Here is a 22,938-nt window from a genome sequence, read left to right as displayed (position 1 = left end):
ACATCCTTCAAGTCACAAAAACACCCATCAACCATTACCCTCTGCTTCCTGTCTCTGAGCCAATTTTGGATTGAACTTGCCACTTTGCCCTGGATTCCCTGCGCTTTTACTTTGGTGACCAGTCTGCCATGTGGGACCTTATCAAAAGCTTTGCTAAAATCCTTATATACTACATCACTCACACTGGTTACCTCCTCGAAAAATTAAATCAAGTTAGTCAGCATGACCTTCCCTTAACAAATCCGGGCTGACTGTCCCAGATTAACCCGTATCATTCTAAATGTAGATTTATCCTGCCCTTCTTTTCCCACTACTGAGGTTAGGCTGACTGGCCTGTAATTACTCGGTCTATCCCTTTCTCCCTTCTTAAATAAAGGTACCACATTAGCAGTCTTCCCATCCTCTGGCACCACACCTGAAGCTAGAGAGGACTGGAAAATGATGGTAAGAGCCTCTGCTTTGCTTAACAGCCTGGGATACATTTCATCTGGGCCTAGGGATTTATTCACTTTCAAAGCTGCTAAACCCCTTAATACCTCATCTCTCACTGTTTATTTCATCTAATATTTCTCACTCCTCCTCCTCAATAGCAGTGTCTGCATTGTCCCTCTATTTTGTGAAAACAGATGCAAAGTATTCATTAAGAACCATACACACATCATCCTATGTAATGGTAGGGGAGGTTGAGTCTGGTAGTGAGAAGCACAGGGAATAAGATAGACTTTAGGCAGTGCTGTGAGAGAAAGAACTGGCTTGCCAACTGTTTCATCATAGGCGGTCTTGCTTCCACACGAGTTCACAGGTGTTTCGATGAAGGACCCGATGTTCCAGTCCTGAACTCCAATTGAGGGAGTGGAAGATGCCTGTGCGTGGATTTTTTTAACGTGTGGTGATCGTTGCACATCTGCCACCACACGGGCTCGACCTTGATCCGGTGGCAAGGTTAACCAGGACGAATGGAGACCTGCTCTGGTACACGGACCTAGTGCACACGTATCGCAGTGTGTAACGTGACACTATCCAACAAAATGCATTATTTCTCTCTACCTGTTCAATGTGCATTCCAAAATGATTATAAAGTTAGTCCTCATTTTCAAATAGGAACACAAGAAATATAGTTTAATAACCTGAAATATGCAGGTGCCATTATACTCATAGTTGTAAAGAAGAGGGAGTTAAAGTGCTACGGGACAGTCTGGTACTTTCTGTGAGCAGCTGTTATGGTCTTAAAGTGAAAACACAGATAATTATATTTAGCTAAAGATTAACAGGAGTGGACAAAAAAAAATTGCAGGCAGGTATTATGGAGGTAAGTTAGGACTTTCACCTTTTATTTTTGTAGGCTGGCTGTGGAATTTAAATGGGGAACTTTCATGACAGCTGGAATAGATTGAAAACATTTTATGAACGCTCGATAGATTATTTAAGCACTTTTTATATCAGTCAGAAAGCTCAGACATAAGCCTGTACTGAACCAATCAGAAACCTGAAAAAATTATGCATACACAAAGAAAAATTATTACACAGATAGGCATGCCTGCACAATAGATAGATAACAGGACTGGAGAATAAAGCATTTTTATATTGTACCCAATAGCTGCCTGAACTCCCAGATGAGGCAAGAAGGAAGCAATAGGGAGGTTTCCTGCCTTGACCTTAAAATGTGTCTCAACATTTAACTTCAAACAGTCAATGTGTACTGCTATCGTGGGGCAATTTCTTTGTTCAGTCTTGGTCCTCTGGCCTCTCAGACTGATAGTGTCAAATACAACTTATATTTTATTTGAAAATATTTACATAGGGTCATCATCATAGGCGGTCCCTCAAACAAGGATGACTTGCTTCCACGAATTCACAGGTGTTTTGATGAAGGACCCGATGTTCCAGTCTTTGAACTCCAATTGAGGGGGTGGAAGATGCCTGTGCGTGGATTTTTTTAATGTGTGGTGACTGTTGCACACCAGCCACCACACGAGCTTGACTGAGCTAGGTCTTGGTTCAGTGGCAAGGATTAACCAAGACGACTGGAGACCTGCTCTGCTGCATGGACCTAGTGCACACACATATCGTAGTGTGGGCTGGCCCGTGCTGCCCCTGGGCCCTGGGCTCTACTGGGTCACATTCCCTCATCTGTCGCACCTCCGCCACGATCTCTCACTGCTTCTCCGCCATAAACATTCACCGCATCTCACCACAAACACTCATAGAAACATAGAAAATAGATGCAGGAGTAGGCCATTCGGCACTTCGAGCCTGCACCACTATTCAATAAGATCATGGCTGATCATCACCTCAGTACCCCTTTCCTGCTTTCTCTCCATACCCCTTGATCCCTTTAGCCGTAAGGGCCATATCTAACTCCCTCTTGAATATATCCAATGAACTGGCATCAACAACTCTCTGTGGTAGAGAATTCCACAGGTTAACAACTCTCTGAGTGAAGAGGTTTCTCCTGATCTCGGTCCTAAATGGCTTACCCCTTATCCTCAGACTGTGTGCCCTGGTTCTGGACTTCCCCAACATCGGGAACATTCTTCCTGCATCTAAACTGTCCAGACCTGTCAGAATTTTATATGTTTCTATGAGATCCCCTCTCATCCTTCTAAACTCCAGTGAATACAGGCCCAGTCGATCCAGTCTCTCCTCATATGTTAGTTCTGCCATCCCAGGAATCGTCTGGTGAACCTTCGCTGCACTCCCTCAATTGCAAGAACTTCCTCAGATTAGGAGACCAAAACTGAACACAATATTCCAGGTGAGGCCTCACCAAGGCCCTGTACAATTGCAGTAAGACCTCCCTGCTCCTATACTCAAATCCCCTACCTATGAAGGCCAACAAACCATTTGCCTGCTTCACCGACTGCTGTACCTGCATGCCAAACTTCAATGACTGATGTACCATGACACCCAGGTCTCATTGCACCTCCCCTTTTCCTAATCTGTCACCATTCAGATAATATTCTGTCTTTCTGTTTTTGCCACCAAAGTGGATAACCTCTCATTTATCCACATTATACTGCATCTGCCATGCATTTGCCCACTCACCTAACCTGTCCAAGTCACTCTGCAGTCTCTTAGCATCCTCCTCACAGCTCACACCGCCACCCAGCTTAGTGTCATCTGCAAACTTGGAGATATTACACTCAATTTCTTCATCTAAATCATTGATGTATATTGTAATAGCTGGGGTCTCAGTACTGAGCCCTGCGACACCCCACTAGTCATTGCCTGCCATCCTGAAAAGGACCTGTTTATCACGACTCTCTGCTTCCTGTCTGCCAACCAGTTCTCTATTCATGTCAATACATTACCCCCAATACCATGTGCTTTAATTTTGCACACCAATCTCTTGTGTGGAACTTTGTCAAAAGCTTTTTGAAAGTCCAAATACACCACATCCACTGGTTCTCCCCTGTCCACTCTACTAGTTACATCCTCAAAAAACTGTAGAAGATTTGTCAAGCATGATTTCCCTTTCATAAATTCATGCTGACTTGGATCAATCCTGTCACTGATTTCCAAATGCGCTGCTATTACATCTTTAATAATTGATTCCAATATTTTCCCCACTACTGATGTCAGGCTAACCAGTCTATAATTCCCTGTTTTCTCTCTCCCTCCTTTCTTGAAAAGTGGTGTTGCATTAGCTACTCTCCAGTCCATAGGAATTGATCCAGAGTCGATAGACTGTTGGAAAATGATCACCAAGGGCCACTTCCTTAAGTACTCTGGGATGCAGACTATCAGACCCCAGGGATTTATCGGCTTTCAATCCCATCAATTTCCCTAACACAATTTCCTGACTAATAAGGGTTTTCTTCAGTTCCTCCTTCCCACTCGACTCTCGGTCCCCTAGTATTTCCGGAAGGTTATTTGTGTCTTCCTTCGTGAAGACAGAACCAAAGTATTTGTTCAATTGGTCTGCCATTTCTTTGCTCCCCATTATAAATTCACCTGATTCTGACTGCAAGGGACCTATATTTGTCTTCACTAATCTTTTTCTCTTCACATATCTATAGAAGCTTTTGCAGTCATGTTTTCTGTTCGCATCAAGCTTCCTCTCATACTCTATTTTCCCCCTCCTAATTAAACCCTTTGTCCTCCTCTGCTGAATTCTAAATTTCTCCCATTCCTCAGGTTTGCTGCTTTTTCTGGCTAATTTATATGCCTCTTCCTTGGCTTTAACACTATCCTTCAATTCCCTTGTTAGCCACGGTTGAGCCACCTTCCCCATTTTATTTTTACTCCAGACAGGGATGTACAATTGCTGAAGTTCATCCATGTGATCTTTAAATGTTTACCATTGCCTATCCACCATCAACCCTTTAAGTATCATTTGCCAGTCTATTCTAGCCAATTCACGTCTCATACCATCGGAGTTACCTTTCCCTAAGTTCAGGACCCTAGTCTCTGAATTAACTGTGTCATTCTCCATCTTAATAAAGAATTCTATCATATTATGGTCACTCTTTCCCAAGGAGCCTCGCACAAGAAGGTTGCTAATTAATCCTTTCTCATTACACATCACCTAGGATGGCCAGCCCTCTAGTTGGTTCCTCGACATATTGGTCCAGAAAACCATCCCTAATACACTCCAGGAAATCCTCCTCCACCGTATTGCTACCAGTTTGGTTAGCCCAATCTATATGTAGATTAAAGTCGCCCATGATAACTGCTGTACCCTTATTGCATGCATCTCTAATTTCTTGTTTGATGCTGTCCCCAACCTCACTGCTACTATTTGGTGGTCTGTACACAACTCCCACTAGCGTTTTCTGCCCTTTGGTATTCCGCAGCTCCACCCATACCGATTCCACATCATCCAAGCTAATGTCCTTCCTTACTATTGCATTAGTTTCTTCTTTCACCAGCAATGCTACCCCACCTCCTTTTCCTTTCTGTCTATCCTTCCTGAATGTTGAATACCCCTGGATGTTGAGTTCCCAACCTTGGTCACCCTGGAGCCATATCTCCGTAATGCCAATTATACTTATTCGTTAATAGCTGCCTGCGCAGTTAATTCGTGCACCTTATTATGAATACTCCCCGCATTGAGGCAAAGAGCCTTCAGGTTTGTGTTTTGCCCCTTTAGAATTTTGCTGTAATGTGGCCTTTTTTGCTTTTTGCCTTGGGTTTCTCTGCCCTCCACTTTTACTTTTCTTTTTTCTATCTTTTGCTTCTGCCCCCATTCTACTTCCCTCTGTCTCCCTGCATAGGTTCTCATCCCCCTGCCATATTAGTTTAACCCCTCCCCAACAGCACTAGCAAACACTCCCCCTAGGACATTGGTTCCGGTCCTGCCCAGGTGTAGACCGTCCGGTTTGTACTGGTCCCACCTCCCCCAGAACTGGTTCCAATGTCCCAGGAATTTGAATCCCTCGCCACTCATCCGCCACGGCCTTTCCACTTCTCTGTACCTGGGCCCTGCCAATGTTCCTGCCCACACTCCAAAACGGTGACCAGGGTTTTGTGAACCTCTGGAATACATTGCCAGCTGGTGTGATGCGTGCTGACTCCCTGTACGCCTTCAAGAGGGAGATGAACCAGTTCTTGACTGGGGCAGACATTGCATCATCGTGAAGGTAAGTGGTTTTACAGATGACACATGTCCATGGAATCTCCTGGACTTAATTCAATCACCTGATGAGGTTGGAGGGGAATTTCCCAGGGTATTGTTTATTTTGTTGGCGCTGGTTTTTTGGCCTCACCCAGGAGATCACATGGCAGCTGAGGAGGGGAGGGGAGGGGGTAGGAAGTGTCTAGTCATGATGCTTCAGCTTTTGATGCCTGTTATTTTTGGATGTTGTATGTTCATAGAACCATTTCTACAATACTACAAATGGATAAGATACAAAATAAGACACAGCAGTGCAAGACATCAGTCATTATTGTAACCCCTGCTTAGTACAATGTGATGGAGTAGAGCAACGTTCTTTGCCAAGATAAAAAAAATCACAAAGAACTATTTTAAAAAGAATATAAAAAAATGATAACACTGTTCCACTCTTCAACATAAAATAGAGATGGTCATTCAGCTCTTAACTTTTCAGAAGTCTAATTTTGTTTATATTTTGATAAGGCAGCTGTGATTAAAAATGTAATCTTTTGTTCATGGTTTCTTATTGTTTTTATTTGTTTGCTGTATTTCCAAGTTTAAAATAGGAATTTAAAATGCAATACTTAAAGTGGAGAAGTGAAGTATTCATTTAAAAGCTGATATCTTGGCTAGAGTGCCAATACAGTAAACTTTTGATGGGAAAAACATCTTTAATACGCTCATATTTTAATTTCAAATTCTTAAATATCAATGTCCCACCAGAACACTTCCTGATTAATATTAGAAGATCTGGTACCGCATTGTGCTGTTGGATTTTTTTTAATACTGCTTTTGGCTTGTAAATCTCATCAGGATTTACTGTTGTTAGATCAAACGGGAACGCTGGACATCCATATCACAGGACAGCCAACCATTATTTGTCTTAGTTTTGTCTGGTCATGAGGCATGGAGGTGGAGAATGACTCTGTCGCATTCACCTATGTTAATGCTGTGATAACTTTATTCTGTTGGTTCACTAACGGAATCACACTATTATCTCTCTATTGCAAAATAACTGTTTTATCCCAAGTTCTGCAAGGAAATTTTCAACGGACCTCTTCTGACTGGTTTTACCTTTTCAACCCAGATATTTGTGCTCCTCTAATTCTGACCTCTTGAGCATCCCTGATTTTAATTGCTCAACCATTGGCCGTGTCTTCAGCTGGTTCGGCCCTAAGCTCTGAATTCGCTCTCTAAACTCTCTGCCTCCATATCTCTCTTTATTCCTTTAAGACACTTCTTAAAACCTATCCCTTTGATCATAGAATCATAGAAAAATTATGACACAGCAGGAGGCTATTCAGCCCATCGTGTCCCTGCCGTTCAAAAAGAGCTAGCCAGCCTAATCCCACCTTCTAGCACTAGGCCCATAGCCTTGTCGGTCATGACTCTTTCAGTGCACATCCAAGTACTTTTTAAATGTAATGAGGATTTCTGCCTTTACCACCTTTTCAGGCAGTGAGTTCCAGACCCCCACCATGCTCTGGGTGAAAAAAATGTTTACTCATCTCCCCACTAATCCTTCTACCAATTACTTTAAATCTATGCCCCCTGGTTATTGACTCCTCTGCTAAGGGAAATAGGTCCATCCAATCCATTCTATCTAGGCCCCTCATAATTTTATATACCTCAATTGAATCTTCCCTCAGCCTCCTTTGTTCCAAAGAAAACAACCCCAGCCTATCCAATTTTACATCATAACTAAAGTTTTCCAGTCCTGACAACATCCTTGTAAATCTCCTCTGCGCTCTCTAGTGCAATCACATCTCTCCTGTAATTTGGTGACCAGAACTGTACATAGTACACAAGCGGTGGCCTAACTAGTGTTGTACATAATTCTAGCACAGCTTCCCTGTTCTTATATTCTATGCCTCGGCTAATAAAGGAAAGCATTCCATATGCCTTTTAAACTATCTTATCGACCTGCCCTGCTACCTTCAAGGATCTGTGGACATGCACTCCAAGGTCCTTCTGTTCCTCCACACCTCTCAGTATCCTTCCATTTATTGTGTACTCCCTTGCTGTGTTGCACCTCCCCAAATGCATTACCTCACACTTCTCCAGATTGAATTTTATTTTCCACTTTCCTGCCCAACTGACCAGTCCATCGTTATCTTCCTGCAGTCTAGAGCTTTCCTCCTCACTGTTAACCACACGGCTAATTTTTGTATCATCTACAAACTTCTTTATCATGTCCCCTACATTTAATTCTAAATCATTAATATATACTACAAAAAGCAAGGGCCCGAGCACTGAGCCCTGTGGAACCCTACTGGAAACAGCCTTCCAGTCGCAAAAACACCCGTCAACTATTACACTTTGCTTCCTGGCACTGAGCCAATTTTGGATCCAATTTGCCATTCTCCCTTGGATCCTAGGGGCTTTTACTTTTTTGATCAGCCTGCCATGTGGGACCTTGTCAAATGCCTTGCTAATGTCCCTCATAATAGATTCCAGTAATTTGCCCACCACCGAGGTTAAACTAACTGGCCTGTAATTACTTGGTTTATCCCGTCTTCCCTTTTTAAATAATGGTACAACATTAGCAGTTCTCAAATCGTCCCCTCTTTTGTGAAGACAGCTGCAAAGTATTCATTAAGTATCTTACCCACATCCTCCACCTACACACAGGCTACCATTTTGGTCACTAAAAGGGCTACTCTTTCCTTAGTTATCCTCTTGCTCTTTATGTAATTATAAAACATCTTTGGGTTCTCCTTACATGGCTCGGTGTCCAATTTTGTTTTATAACACTCCTGTGAAATATTGAAACATAGAAACATAGAAAATAGGTGCAGGAGTAGGCCATTCTGCCCTTCGAGCCTGCACCACCATTCAATATAATCATGGCTGATCATGCAACTTCAGTACCCCATTCCTGTTTTCTCTCCATACCCCTTGATCCCTTTAGCTGTAGGGGCCACATCTAACTGCCTTGGAACATTTCACTACGTTAAAGGCATTCTATAAAAACAAGTTGTTTTTCTTGTTGTTTAAAGTTTAGTCTATTATGAAAAGTATTTGGTGTGGCTGATATTCACACCATAAGATATGACATGAGATATAATAAATTTCTTACACCTCTGGTAGCAAATAAAAGTGGTTAATTGTTCATTAGGGCACATGTTATCTCAGATTATTTAGTACACAAGGTCATGATCGGGAAAGAACAAAGTGAGGTGGAGTGGCAGTGTTAATGGAGGATTCTATCAGAGCACTAGAATGTAAGATTGTTCAAGGGAGTCGCATTAAGAGAGAATCAATATGGTTAGAGTTAACAATTAGGAAAGAAAATGGTACAATTCTTGATGTGCATTACAGGCATCTTCAGGCAGCTTAACAGAGATATGTATGAACAACAGGGCATAAATATTGGGTGATTTTATCGTAAGATAGACAGGCATTTGTTTAAAGTGGGAAGTGCTTTATAGAATGGATCCAAGACCGCTGCCTAGATCAGTATGTTTCTAGTCCAATGAGGAGAGAAGCATTGCTTGATTTAACTCTGGTAAATGAAGTAAGGCAAATAACTGATGTGAGAGTAAAAGAACAATTGGGAAATAACCACCTCAACATGGTTATCCTTTTCTATTGACAAATATTGCTGGCTGGTGCTCTGCTGTCCTGATGGCAACATGTGTGCAACCAATGACTCCTTGGGGGAAGCCAGCCACTGCGGCAAATCCGAGAGTCCTCTCCTGTTGATTGTTGAAGTCAATGAGTAGGCGGCTATGCAGTCCAGTCCCTGCACATGGGGCGTTGTCCAGCAGCTGTGGACTGCAGACTGGAAGATACGGCTGACGTCCCCCTGAAGGAAAGCTGAAAGGAGCCAGTGGCAAAGACGTTAAGGGCAGTGGTGACTTTAACAGCCACTGGCAAACCAGGCAGCAAAGCTCCCCCGACCCCCGCCAGTCCAATGTGTCCTTTTGTAGGAGGCTGTAGAGGCCTGCAACAGCCTGCTGTGAAGAGCTCAGCTGTCTCGGGCAATGCATTATCAAGTAGGCCCAAGAAAATGATTTGGTCTTGCATACCCTGTGTGGATATGGCCTGCTATGAACAACCCCCCTCATCGGTCTCCTGATAGGCACAGCTGCTGCTGTTTGCTGAGGCTGTTGCTGCTGTTCCTCTTTCTCCAAGTAATCCTCCATCCAGAAGGAACTAAAAATGATACTTAGAGAAAGCGTTCCAAGGGTGATGAGGCAAATTTAATGTGGAAGAAGCCATCTGGAAGTTGGAAACTCTCCTGGAAAACCAGGCAGCAAAGAGATCCTATGATTCACTGAGCTGCAGCTGAGAGCCTCCCACTCCCTCTTATGCAGCTTCAGTGGCTCCCACAGAAACAATCCCACTGGGTTGGGCACTGGGCGAGATATCCAAGATTTTGGGTTAAAATCTTGATAAGATCCGAATGATTATATTAAAGTGCGACTTTTGCATTGTAATGAGGCCCCTGGCTGTGGTGGGCACCTCGCCCACAATGAAAAACAGCTTGGTTAAAATGGCGACGGAAGGGAACGCACTGGAAAGTGCCTGACCACCATTTTAACCTTTTGCCTGTCCTGTTCTTAATCTCACGTGGAGGGAATGGAGATGGTTTCCATGCATATGGTGGAGATGATGGATAAGTGGGAAGTGTCTCTGCCTGGTTCTATTCTTATCTATCCAGTCATAACTATAGAATCATGGGGGCCGAAGCTGCCCCTTCCCTTAAGGCCTGTTACAGCCAGAAATCGGCGACCACGCTGCGGAGTGGAACGGCCACCGTTTTTTCGTATAATGGCCGCCATTTTTTAAATTCCGCTCCTGCGGTATCCTGGCAGTGACCCGCTCCCTGACCCACTACTGCTCCGCTGCTGCTGACCTGTCCTAAGTGCGTCATAAGAGCGCGCACCGCCAATGTTCCCCCGATGGCGAATTTCTGCCGAAAAAATCCTGCTTCCGCCATGTGGTGCCAAAAACTACTTTTTTCTGGCGGTGCAGTGAGGCTGTACTCCTTGTAAAATGGCAGTGCAGCTCCTATTAAAGGGGAGGACCAACTGCCGCCTTGTTTTTTTTTCTCGGCCGACTGACAATTATGCCCCCGGGTTCGGCAGCCTGGCACCCCCTCTTGGGTGCAGGGCCGCTGGCCCGGCCGAAACCCTCCCTAGTGGCCCAGTGGACCGAAGTTTAAAAATCGCGCAGGCTCTCCCCTTTAAATGAACGGGAGAACTGTGGTGGCACAGCACCGTGATCATGTCATCAGTACTACGCTGATGACTGAAAGCAGCAGCCACTCCGCCTGCCCCTAACTTCCGCCCCTCTAGTGTGCTCACCACCATACTTCCGCCCCCATTATTACCGACTTCCAGTCCGCCAGAAAAAAAAGCCAAAGAGCGGAATTTGACTCAAGAGGCCACCGCATCCACCATGCTGTTAAAAACGCGAGAAACAGGGTAGGTGCTCCCCGATTCCAGCGGTGGACAATTTCGGCCCTATGGAATTATAGAAATTTACAGCACGGAAGGAGGCCATTTCGGCCCATCGTGTCCACGCCAGCCGACCAAGAGCTTAATCCCACTTTCCAGCTTTTGGTCCGTAGCCCTGTAGGTTACAGCAATTCAGGTGCACATCCAAGTACCTTTTAAATGTGGTGAGGGTTGCTGCCTCTACTACCCTTTCAAGCAGTGAGTTCCAGACCCCCACCACCCTCTGGGTGAAGAAATCTCCCCTCAAATTCCCTCTACACCTCCTACCAATTACTTTAAATCTATGAGTCTCCGCAATTGCTTCTCTTCCTGCTCCCAAATCATTACTTCTGCAGTCACCAAGGATCTATCCTTGGCCCCCTCCTATTTCTCATCTACAGCGAGTTCAGGAGGAGAGGGAGTGGGTGACCACCAGGCAGACTTGGAGGAACAGTCAGGCAGTGCAGGAATCCACTGGGAGTGTGGCACTCACAAACCAATATTCATTGTTGAATACCAGTGAGGGTGATTCACCTGGTGGGAGTGCAGTCAGAAGCAAATCCACAGCACCGTGGGAGACTCGGATGCACGGGAGGGGGGCACAGAAAAGTGTAGAAATGTAGAAATGTTCGAGGGGATTTGATAGTCTGGGGGATAGGCAGGCTTTTCTGCAATTGCAGACATGAGTCCTGTATGTTGTGCCACCACCCTGGTGCCAGGGTAAAGGATATCACTGAACGTGTGCAGGATATTCTGCAAGGGGAAGAGGAACAGCCAGAAGTCGCTGTTGGAACCAATGACATAGGTAGGAAAGGGTTAAGGTCTTACCAGCAGAGTTTCAAGAGCTAGGAAAAAGATTAAAGAACTTGGGCGACAAATTCACTATCGCCCCGTTTGTGGCGTTAATGTTAAAAAGTTTTAACAGTTAGTGCCAGGCGCCAACGATTTCAAACTTTAAAAAAATTTGACGTTTGTGCTCCAAGAAGGAAGAAGAGCGCGCTCTGTCTCGGAGCGCAAGCTGCAGAAAGCGGGGCAGTGATTTCAGCAACGCTGCACACTGGGCTGTGCAACGTTGTGGCATTCAAAGGCTCCTTCCCTCCCTTAAAGGGAAGAGCCATCGCTGCAGGCTCTGCAAAATAAAAAGTACTTACCTGTATCACCATGGCAACCACAATCCCGCGCGATCAGCCTGGCACTCAAACAGACTTTCAAAAGTATGTTTTTCTGACTAGAGTGAACTATGGAGTGGGGTCCCCCAGGGGTCGATATTAGGACCATTGCTTTTCTTGTAATATATAAATTACCTGGACTTGGATAATAGGGAGTACAATTTTAAAGTTTGCAGATGATACAAATCTTGCCAACATAGTAAATAATGAAGAGGATAGGAGCAGACTTCAGAAGGATGTGGACAGACTTGTGAAATGGGCAGAAACATGGCAGATGCAATTGAATGTGAAAAAGTAGGAGAGGCAGTATAATTTAAATGGTACTATTTTGAGGGAGGTGCATGAGCAGAGGGACCTGGGGATTCATATTCACAAATCTTCGTTGATAAGTTGATAAGGTGTTTAAGAAAGGGTATGGAGTACTTGGCTTTGTAAGTAGAGCATTGAATACAAAATCAAGGAAATCATGTTAAACATTTACAAATCATTGCTTAGGCCTCAGCTGGAGTATTGTGTATAATTTTGGGCACCACCCTTTAGGAAGGATGTCAAGGCCTTGGCGAGGGTACAGAGGAGGTTTATCAGGATGATACCGGGATGAGGGTCTTGAGTTATATGGCGAGAATGGAGAATAGGGGCTTTTTCTCTTTAGAGCAGAGAAGGTTAAGGGGAGACCGAACTGAAGTGTTCCAAATTATGAGGGATTTTGATTTAACGCATTGGGAGAAACTGTTCCCTCTGGAAAGTAAATCAAAACCAGAGGTCATAGATAGAAAAAAATTGTCAAAAAAACTAGAGGGGAAATTAGATTTTTTTTTTTACACGGGGGTTGTTAAGGTCTAGAATGCACTACCTGAAAGGGTGGTGGAAACAGCTTTCAATGGAAATTTCAGAAGGCAATTGGACATGTACATGAAGAAGACTAATTTACAAGATTATGGGGAAAAAGCTGGGTTGTGGGACTAAACTGGACAACACTTTCAAAGAGCCAGCACTCGGACGATGGAATGAAGGGTCGATGGGCTGAATGGCCTTCCTCTGTGCTGTAAGATCCTATGATTGGTATTCAGAAGGATTTGTGTGTTCTTATACTTGAATCGCAGAAAGTTAACATGTAGGTACAGCAAGCAATTAGGAAGGCAAATGGTATGTTAGCCTTTATTGCAAGGGGATTGGAGTATAAGAGTAAGGAAGTCTTGCTGCAATTATATAGGGATTTGATGAGACCACACCTGGAGTACTGAGTACAGTTTTGGTCTCCGTACCTAAGGAAGGATTGCCTTAGAGTGGGTGCAATGAAGGTACATTAGATTGATTCCTGGGATAAGAGGTCTGTCCTATGAGGAGAGATTGAGTAGAATGGGCCTATAATCTCTGGAGTTTTGAAGATTAAGAGGTAATCTCATTGAAACTGACAGGTTGATGCAGGGAGGATGTTTCTCCTGGCTAGAGAGTGTAAACTCTGGGGTCATAGACTCAGCATAAGGGGTCAGCTATTTAGGACAGAGATGAGGAGAAATTTCTTCATTCAGGGGGATGTGAATCTCTACCCCAAATGGCACTAAGTGAATCAAGGGATAGGGTGGGAAAGTGGAGTTGATGTAGAAGATCAACCACGATCTTATTGAATAGCGAAACAGGCTTGAGGGGTCATATGGTCTACGCCTATTTCTTATGTTCTTATGATTCCACATGCTGCTCCTTGGCGACATCATCCGAAAGCACAATGTTGGATTCCACATGTACCCTACCAAATCCCAGCTCTACCTCACCCCCTCTCAACCCCTCTTCTGTCTCTGATTTGCATGCTGTTTGTCTGACATCCCTTATTGGATCAGCAGACATTTCTTCCAATTAAATATTAGAAAGACCAAAGCCACTGACTTCATTACCTGCCACTAACTCCATTCCCTAGCCACCAATTGCATCCCCCTGCTTGGTCACAGTCTGAGGCCAACCAGACTGTTTACAACCTCAGCCTCTTATTTTACCTTGAACTGAGCTTCTGACCCAATATCCTCTAGACCACCTGCTTCCACCTTTGTAGAAACATAGAAACATAGAAAATAGGTGCAGGAATATGCCGCTCGGCCCTTCGAGCCTGCACCACTATTCAATAAGATCATGGCTGATCATTCACCTCAGTACCCCTTTCCTGCTTTCTCTCCATATCCCTTGATCCCTTTAGCCGTAAGGGCCATATCCAATCCCTTCTTGAATATATCTAACGAACTGGCATCAACAATGCTCTGCCGAAGAGAATTCCACAGGTTAACAACTCTCTGAGTGAAGAAGTTTCTCCTCATCTCGGTCCGAAATGGCATACCCTTTATCCTTAGACTGTGACCCCTGGTTATGGACTTTCCCAACATCGGGAACATTCTTCCTGCATCTAACCTGTCAAGTCCCATCAAAATTTGACATGTTTCTATGTGATCGCCTCTCATTCTTCTAAACTCCAGTGAATACAGGACCAGTCGATCCAGTCTCTCCTCATATGTCAGTCCTGCCATCCCGAGAATCAGTCTGGTGATCATTCACTGCATCCCCTCAATAGCAAGAACGTCCTTCCTCAGATTAGGAGACCAAAACTGAACACAATATTCCAGGTGAGGCCTCACCAAGGCCCTGTACAGCTGCAGCAAGACCTCCCTGCTCCGATACTCAAATCCCCTAGCTATGAAGGCCAACATACCATTTGCCTTCTTCACCGCCTGCTGCACCTGCATGCCAACCTTCAATGACTGATGTACCATGACACCCAGGTCTTGTTGCACCATCCCTTTTCCTAATCTGCTGCCATTCAGATAATATTCTGCCTTCATGTTTTTGCCACCAAAGTGGATAACCTCACATTTATCCACATTATACTGCATCTGCCATGCATTTGCCCACTCACCTCACCTGTCCAAGTCACCCTGCAGCCTCTTAGCATCCTCCTCACAGCTCACACCACCACCCAGCTTAGTATCATCTGCAAACTTGGAGATATTACTCTCAATATCTTCATCTAAATCATTTATGTATATTGTAAATAGCTGGGGTTCCAGCACTGAGCCCTGCGGCACCCCACTAGTCACTGCCTGTCATTCTGAAAAGGACCCATTTAACCCGACTCTCTGCTTCCTGTCTGCCAACCAGTTCTCTATCCACGTCTATACATTACCCCCAATACCATGTGCTTTGATTTTGCACACCAATCTCTTGTGTGGGACAAAAGCCTTTTGAAAGTCCAAATACACCACATCCACTGGTTCTCCCTTGTCCACTCTATTAGTTACATCCTCAAAAAAATTCTAGAAGATTTGTCAAGCATGAATTCCCTTTCATAAATCCATACTGACGTGGACCAATCCTGTCACTGCTTTCCAAATGCGCTGCTATTTCATCCTTAATAATTGATTGCAACATTTTCCCCACTACTGATGTCAGGCTAACCGGTCTATAATGCACCGTTTTCTCTCTCCCTCCTTTTTTAAAAAGTGGTGTTACATTAGCTACCCTCCAGTCCATAGGAACTGATCCAGAGTCGATAGACTACTGGAAAATGATCACCAATGCATCCAATATTTCTAGGGCCACTTCCTTAAGTACTCTGGGATGCAGACTATCAGGCCCTGAGGATTTATTGGCCTTCAATCCCATCAATTTCCCTAACAAAATTTCCTGACTAATAAGGATTTCCTTCAGTTCCTCCTTCTCTCTAAACCCTCGGACCCCTAATATTTCCGGAAGGTTATTTGTATCTTCCTTCGTGAAGATAGAACCAAAGTATTTGTTGAATTGGTCTGCCATTTCTTTGTTCCCATTATCAATTCACCTGATTCTGACTGCAAGGGACCTATGTTTGTCTTCACTCATCTTTTTCTCTTCACATATCTACAGAAGCTTTTGCAGTCAGTTTTTATGTTCCCAGCAAGCTTCCTCTCATACTCTATTTCCCCCCTCCTAATTAAACCTTTTGTCCTCCTCTGCTGAATTCTAAATTTCTCCCAGTCCTCAAGTTTTCTGCTTTTTTTGGCCAATTTATATGCCTCTTCCTTGGATTCAACACTATCCTTAATTTCCCTTGTTAGCCACGGTTGAGCCACCTACCCCATTTTACTTTTACTCCAGACAGAGATGTACAATTGTTGAAGTTCATCCATGTGACCTTTAAATGTTTGCCATTGCCTAGCCTTTGTCAACCCTTTAAGTATCACTCGCCAGTCTATTCTAGCCAATTCACGTTTCATATCATCAAAGTTACCTTTCCTTAAGTTCAGGACCCTAGTCTCTGAATTAACTATGTCATTCTCCATCTTAATGAAGAATTCTACCATGTTATGGTCACTCTTCCCCAAGGGCTCTCGCACAACAAGATTGCTAATTAGTCCTTTCTCATTACACATCACCCAGTCTAGGATGGCCAGCCCTCTAGTTGGTTCCTCTAAATATTCGTCCAGAAAACCATCTCTAATACACTCCAGGAAATCCTCCTCCACCGTACCGCAACCAGTTTGGTTAGCCCAATCTATATGTAGATTAAAGTCACCCATGATAACTGCTGTACCTATATTGCACGCATCCCTAATTTCTTGTTTGATGCTGTCCCCAACCTCACTACTACTGTTTGGTGGTCTGTACACAACTCCCACTAGCGTTTTCTGCCCTTTGGTATTCCGTAGCTCCACCCATACAGATTCCACATCATCCAAACTAATGTCCTTCCTTACTATTGCATTAATTTCCTCTCTAACCATCAATGCTACCCCACCTAATTTTTCTTTCTGTCTATCCTTCCTGAGTGTTGAATACCCTTCGATGTTGAGTTCCCAGCCTTGGTCACCCTGGAGTCATGTCCCTGTAACCCCAATTATATCATATTCGTTAATAACTGCCTGTGCAATTAATTTGTCCATCTTATTACGAATATTCCTCGCATTGAGGCACAGAGCTTTCAGGCTTGTCTTTTTAACAACTTTTTCCCTTTAGACTTTTGCTGTACTGTGGCCTTTTCTGATTTTTGCCTTGGGTTCCTCTGCCCTCCACTTTTACTTTTGTTCTTTCTATCTTTTGCTTCTGCAACCATCTTACTTCCCTCTGTCTCCCTGCATAAGTTCCCATCCCCCTGCCATATTAGTTTAACTCCTCCCCAACAGCACCAGCAAACATTTGCCCTAGGACATTGGTTTCGGTCCTGCCCAGGTGCAGACCATCCAGTTTGTACTGGTCCCACCTCCCCCAGAACTGGTTCCAATATCCTAGGAATTTGAATCCCTCCCTCCTGCACCACTCCTCAAGCCACGTATTCATATTAGCTATCCTGCAGTTCCTACTCTGACTAGCTCGTGGCACTGGTAGCAATCCTGAGATTACTACATTTGATGTCCTGCTTTTTAATTTAACTTCTCACTCCCTAAATTCAGCTTGTAGGACCTCATCCCGTTTTTTACCTATATCATTGGTACTTATATGCACCACAACAACTGCCTGTTCACCCTCCCCCTCCAAAATGTCCTGCAGCTGCTCTGAGACATCCTTGACCCTTGCCCGGGTGCAACATACCATCCTGAAGTCTCGATTGCGACACTCCACCTAGGACATTGGTTCCGGTATCGTAATATCACCTGTCTCAGCCCCAGCCTCAGCCCAACTGCTGCTCAAACCTTCATCCCTGCCTTTGTTATCTCCAGAATCAACTATTCCAATGGCCTTCCAGCCAGCCTCGCATCTTCCCCCCTGCATAAACTTGAGCTCATCCAAAACTCTGCTGCCCGTATCCTAACTTGTACCAAGTCCCGTTCACACATCACCCCTGTGCTCATTGACCTACATTGGCTCCAGGTCCAGCAAATCTCAAGGGCCTGATAGTCTGTATCCCAGATTACTGAAGGAAGTAGCCCTAAAAATAGTGGATGCATTGGTGGTCATTTTCCAACATTCTATAGACTCTGGATCAGTTCCTATGGATTGGATGGTAGCTAATGTAGCCCCAATTTTTAAAAAAGGAGGGAGTGAGAAAACAGGGAATTATAGACGGGTTAGCCTGACATCGGTAGTGGGGAAAATGTTGGAAACAGTTATTAAAGATGCAATAGCAGCGCATTTGGACCGGATCGGTCCAAGTCAGCATGGGTTTATGAAAGGGAAATCATTCTTGACAAATCTTCTAGATTTTTTGAGGATGTAACTAGTGGAGTGGACAAGGGAGAACCAGTGGATGTGGTGTATTTGGACTTTCAAAAGGCTTTTGACAAGGTCCCACACAAGAGATTGGTGTGCAAAATTAAAGCACATGGTATTGGGGGTAATGTATTGACATGGATAGAGAACTGGTTGGCAGACAGGAAGAAGAGTAGGAATAAACAGGTCCTTTTCAGAATGGTAGGCAGTGACTAGTGGGGTGAAGCATGTTTCAGTGCTGGGACCCCAGCTATTTACAATATACATTAATGATTTAGACGAAGGAATTGAATGTAATATCTCCAAGTTTGCAGAAGATGCTAAGCTGGATGGCAGTGTGAGCTGTGAGGAGGATGTTAAGAGGCTGCAGGGTGCCTTGGACAGGTTAGATGAGTGGGCAAATGCATGGCAGATGCAGTATAATGTAGATAAATGTGAGGTTATCCACTTTGGTGGCAAAAACACGAAGGCAGAATATTATATGAATGGCAGCAGATTAGGAAAAGGGGAGTTGCAACGAGACCTGGCTGTCATGGTTCATCAGTCATTGAAAGTTGGCATGCAGGTAAAGCAGGTGGTGAAGTAGGCAACTGGCATGTTGGCCTTCATAGCGAGAGGATTTGAGTATAGGAGCAGGGAGGTATTACTACAGTTGTACAGGGCCTTGGTGAGGCCACACCTTGAATATTGTGTACAATTGTGTTCTCCTAATCTGAGGAAGGACATTCTTGCTATTCAGGGAGTGCAGCGAAGGTTCATCAGACTGATTCCCGGGATGGCAGGACTGACATAAGAAAAAAGACTGGATCGACTAGGCTTATATTCACTGGAATTTAGAAGAATGAAAGGGGATCTCATAGAAACATATAAAATTCTGATGAGATTGGACAGGTTAGATGCAGAAGAATGTTCTCGATGTTGGGGAGGTCCAGAACCAGGGGTCACAGTCTAAGGATAAGAGGTAAGCCATTTAGGACCGAGATGAGGAGAAACTTCTTCACTCAGAGAATTGTGAACCTGTGGAATTCTCTACCACAGAAATTTGTTGAGGCCAGTTCGTTAGATATATTCAAAAGGGAGTTAGATGTGGCCCTTACGGTTAAAGGGATCAAGGAGTATGGAGAGAAAACAGGAATGGTGTACTGAAGTTGCATGATCAGCTATGATCATATTGAATGGTGATGTAGGTTCGAAGGGCCAAACGGCCTATTCCTGCACCTATTTTCTATGTTTCTATGTTAAACTTAGCATCCTTGTGTTCAAATCCCTCCATAGTCTCGCCCCTCCCTATCTCTGTAACCTCCTCCAGCTGTACCACTCTCCGAGAATTCCGCGTATTTCCAATTGTAGCCTCTTGTGCATCCCTGATTTCTTTGACTCCACCATTGGCGGCCATGCCTTCAGCTCTCTATAGGCTCTAAGCTCTGGAATTCCCTCCCTAAACCTCTCCGTCTCTCCATCTCACTTTCCTCCTTTAAGATGCTCCTTAAAACTAGCTCTAACCCTAACCCATCTTTTGGTCACCTGCCCTAACATCTCTTTATGTGGCTCTGTGAAATGTAGCCTGATAATGATCCTGTGAAGTGCCTTGCAACGTTTTACTATGCTAAAGGTGCTCCATAAAAGCAAGTTGTTGCATCATCCTCGTACTTCTGCGACATGGATATGTAGCAACCAACTAACCTTTTTTATTATTCGTTCCAGGATGTGTGTGTCATTGGCAAGGCCAGCATTTATTGCCCACCCCTAATTGCCCTTGAGAAGATGGTGGTGAGTCGCCATCTTGACCGCTTGCAGTCCTTGTGGTGAAGGCACTGCTACAGGGCTGTTAGGGATGAAGTTCAAGGATTTTGACCCAGTGACGATGAAGAAATGGCAAGATATTTCCAAGTCAGGATGGTGTGTAACTTGGAGGGGAAATTGCAGGTGATGGTGTTCCCATGCGTTTGCTGCCTTATCCTTCTAGGTGGTTGGAGTCGTGGGTTTGGAAGATGCTGGTGAAGAAGCCATGGCAAATTGCTGCAGTGCATCTTATAGATGGTACACACTGCAGCCATGGTGCGCCGGTGGTAGAGGGAGTGAATGTTGAAGGTGGTGGATGGGATGCCGATCAAGCAGGCTGCTTTGTCCTGGATGGTGTCGAGCTTCTTGAGTGTTGTGGAAGCTGCACTCATCCAGGCAAGTGGAGAGTATTCTATCACACTGCTGACTTGTGCCTTGTAGATGGTGGAAAGGCTTTGGGGAGTCAGGAGGTGAGACACTCATCGTAGAATAACCAGCTTCTGACCCGCTCTTGTTGTGGCTGGGTCCAGTTAAGTTCTGGTGACCCTAGATGGTGGTAGATTCGGCGACGGTAATGCTGCTGAATATCAAGGGAAGGTGGTTAGACTCTCACTTGTTGGAGATGGTCATTGACTGGCACTTGTGTGGCGCAAATGTTACTTACCATTTATTAGCCCAAGACGGAATGTCGTCCAGGACTTGTTGCATGCAGGCATGGACTGCTTCATTTTCTGAGAAGTTGCGAATGGAACTGAATACTGTGTAATCATCAGCGAACATTCCCACTTCTGATCTTATGATGGAGGGAAGATCATTGATGAAGCAGCTGAAGGTGGTTGAGCCTAGGACACTGCCCTGAGGAACTCCTGCAGCGACGTCCTGGGGCTGTGATGATTAATCTCCTACAAGCACAACCATCTTCCTTTGTGCTAGGTAGGACTTCAGCCAGTGGAGAGTTTTCCCCTCGATTCCCATACACTTCAATTTTGCTAAATCTCCTTGATACCACATTCGGTCAAATGTACTGTCTTGATGTCAAGGGCAGTCACTCTCACCTCACCTCTGGAATTCAGCTCTTTTGTTCATTTAGCAAATGGAGTATAATGTGGGAAAGTGTGAGGTTATCCACTTTGGCAGGAAAAATAAAAGAGCAAATTATTATTTAAATGGAGAGAGATTACAAAATGCTGTAGTACAGAGGGACCTGAGGGTCCTTGTGCATGAAACACAAAAAGTTATTATGCAGATACAGCAAGTAATCAGGAAGGCAAATGGAATGTTGGCCTTTTTTGCAAGAGGGTGGAGTATAAAAGCAGGGAAGTCCTGCTACAACTGTACAGGGTATTGGCGAGGCCACATCAAGAGTACAGCATACTGTTTTGGTCTCCTTATTTAAGGAAGGATATACTTGCTTTGGAGGCAGTTCAGAGAAGGTTCACTCGGTTGATTCCTGAGATGAAGGGGTTGACTTATGAAGTATGGTTGGGCCTCTACTCATTGGAGTTTAGAAGAATGAGAGGTGATCTTATTGAGACATATAAGATACTGAGGGGGCTCGACAGGTTAGATGCAGAGAGGATGTTTCCATAATTTAAGAATAAGGGGTCACCTATTTAGAACTGCGATAAGGAGAAATTTCTTCTCTCAGAGGGTCGTATATCTATAGAATTCTTCGGTGGAGGCCGGGTCATTGAGTATATTTAAGGTGGAGATAGACTGATTTTTGAATGATAAGCGAGTGAAGGGTTATGGGGAGCAGGCAGAGAAGTGGAGCTGAGCCCAAGATCAGATCAGCCATGGTATTAGTAAATGGCGGAACAGGCTCGAGGGGCCGAATGGCCTACTCCTGCTCCTATTTCTTATGTTCTTATGTTTGAACCAAGGCTGTAATGAGTGCCGCTTGATAGCACTGTTGACGACACCTTCCATCACTTTGCTGATGATTGAGAGTAGACTGATTGGGCGGTAATTGGCCGAATTAGATTTGTCTTGCTTTTTGTGGACAGGACATACCTGGGCAGTTTTCCTCATTGTCAGGTTGATGCCAGTGTTGTAGCTGTACTGGGACAGCTTGGCTAGAGGCGCGGCTAGTTCTGGAGTCTTCAGCACGACATCTGAGATGTTGTTGGGGCCCATAACCTTTGCTGTATCCATTGTGCTCAGCCGTTTCTTGATATCACGTGAAGTGAATAGAATTGGCTGGCTTCTGTGATGGTGGAGACCTCAAGAAGAGGCCGATATAGATCATCCTCTCGGCACTTCTGACTAAAGGTGGTTGCAAACACTTCAGCCTTGTCTTTTTCACTTACATGCTGGGCTTTGCCATCATTGAGGATGGGAATATTCATGGAGCCTCCTCTTCCCGTTAGTTGTTTAATTGTCCACCACCATTCACAACTGGATGTGGCAGGGCTTCTGAGCTTTGATCCGATTGGTTGATTGTGGGTTTGCTTAAACCTGTCTATAGCCTGCTGCTTCCACTGTTTAGCATGCATGTAGTTCTGTGCTGCAGCTTCCTCAGGTTGGTACCTCATTTTTAGGTACACCTGGTGCTGCTCCTGGCATGTTCTACTGCACTCCTCATTGAACCAGAGTTAGTCCCCTGGCTTGACGGTGATGGTAAAGGCCCCCGGTGCTGCATTTTTTACCGTTTTTTACCAGTTTCCTCATCCCTCGCAACCCGATGTCATCGGATTGGGGATGCCCGGTCGTTGGGCCGCTGCCATCTTGGAGCCAACTTATTTGCATTTGTGCACACTCGGAGTCCAAACTCACAACTTCA

Source organism: Pristiophorus japonicus, chromosome 14 (assembly GCF_044704955.1).
Source record: "Pristiophorus japonicus isolate sPriJap1 chromosome 14, sPriJap1.hap1, whole genome shotgun sequence".
In the NCBI taxonomy this organism is placed as follows: domain Eukaryota; kingdom Metazoa; phylum Chordata; class Chondrichthyes; family Pristiophoridae; genus Pristiophorus; species Pristiophorus japonicus.
This window is presented reverse-complemented; position numbering follows the sequence as displayed.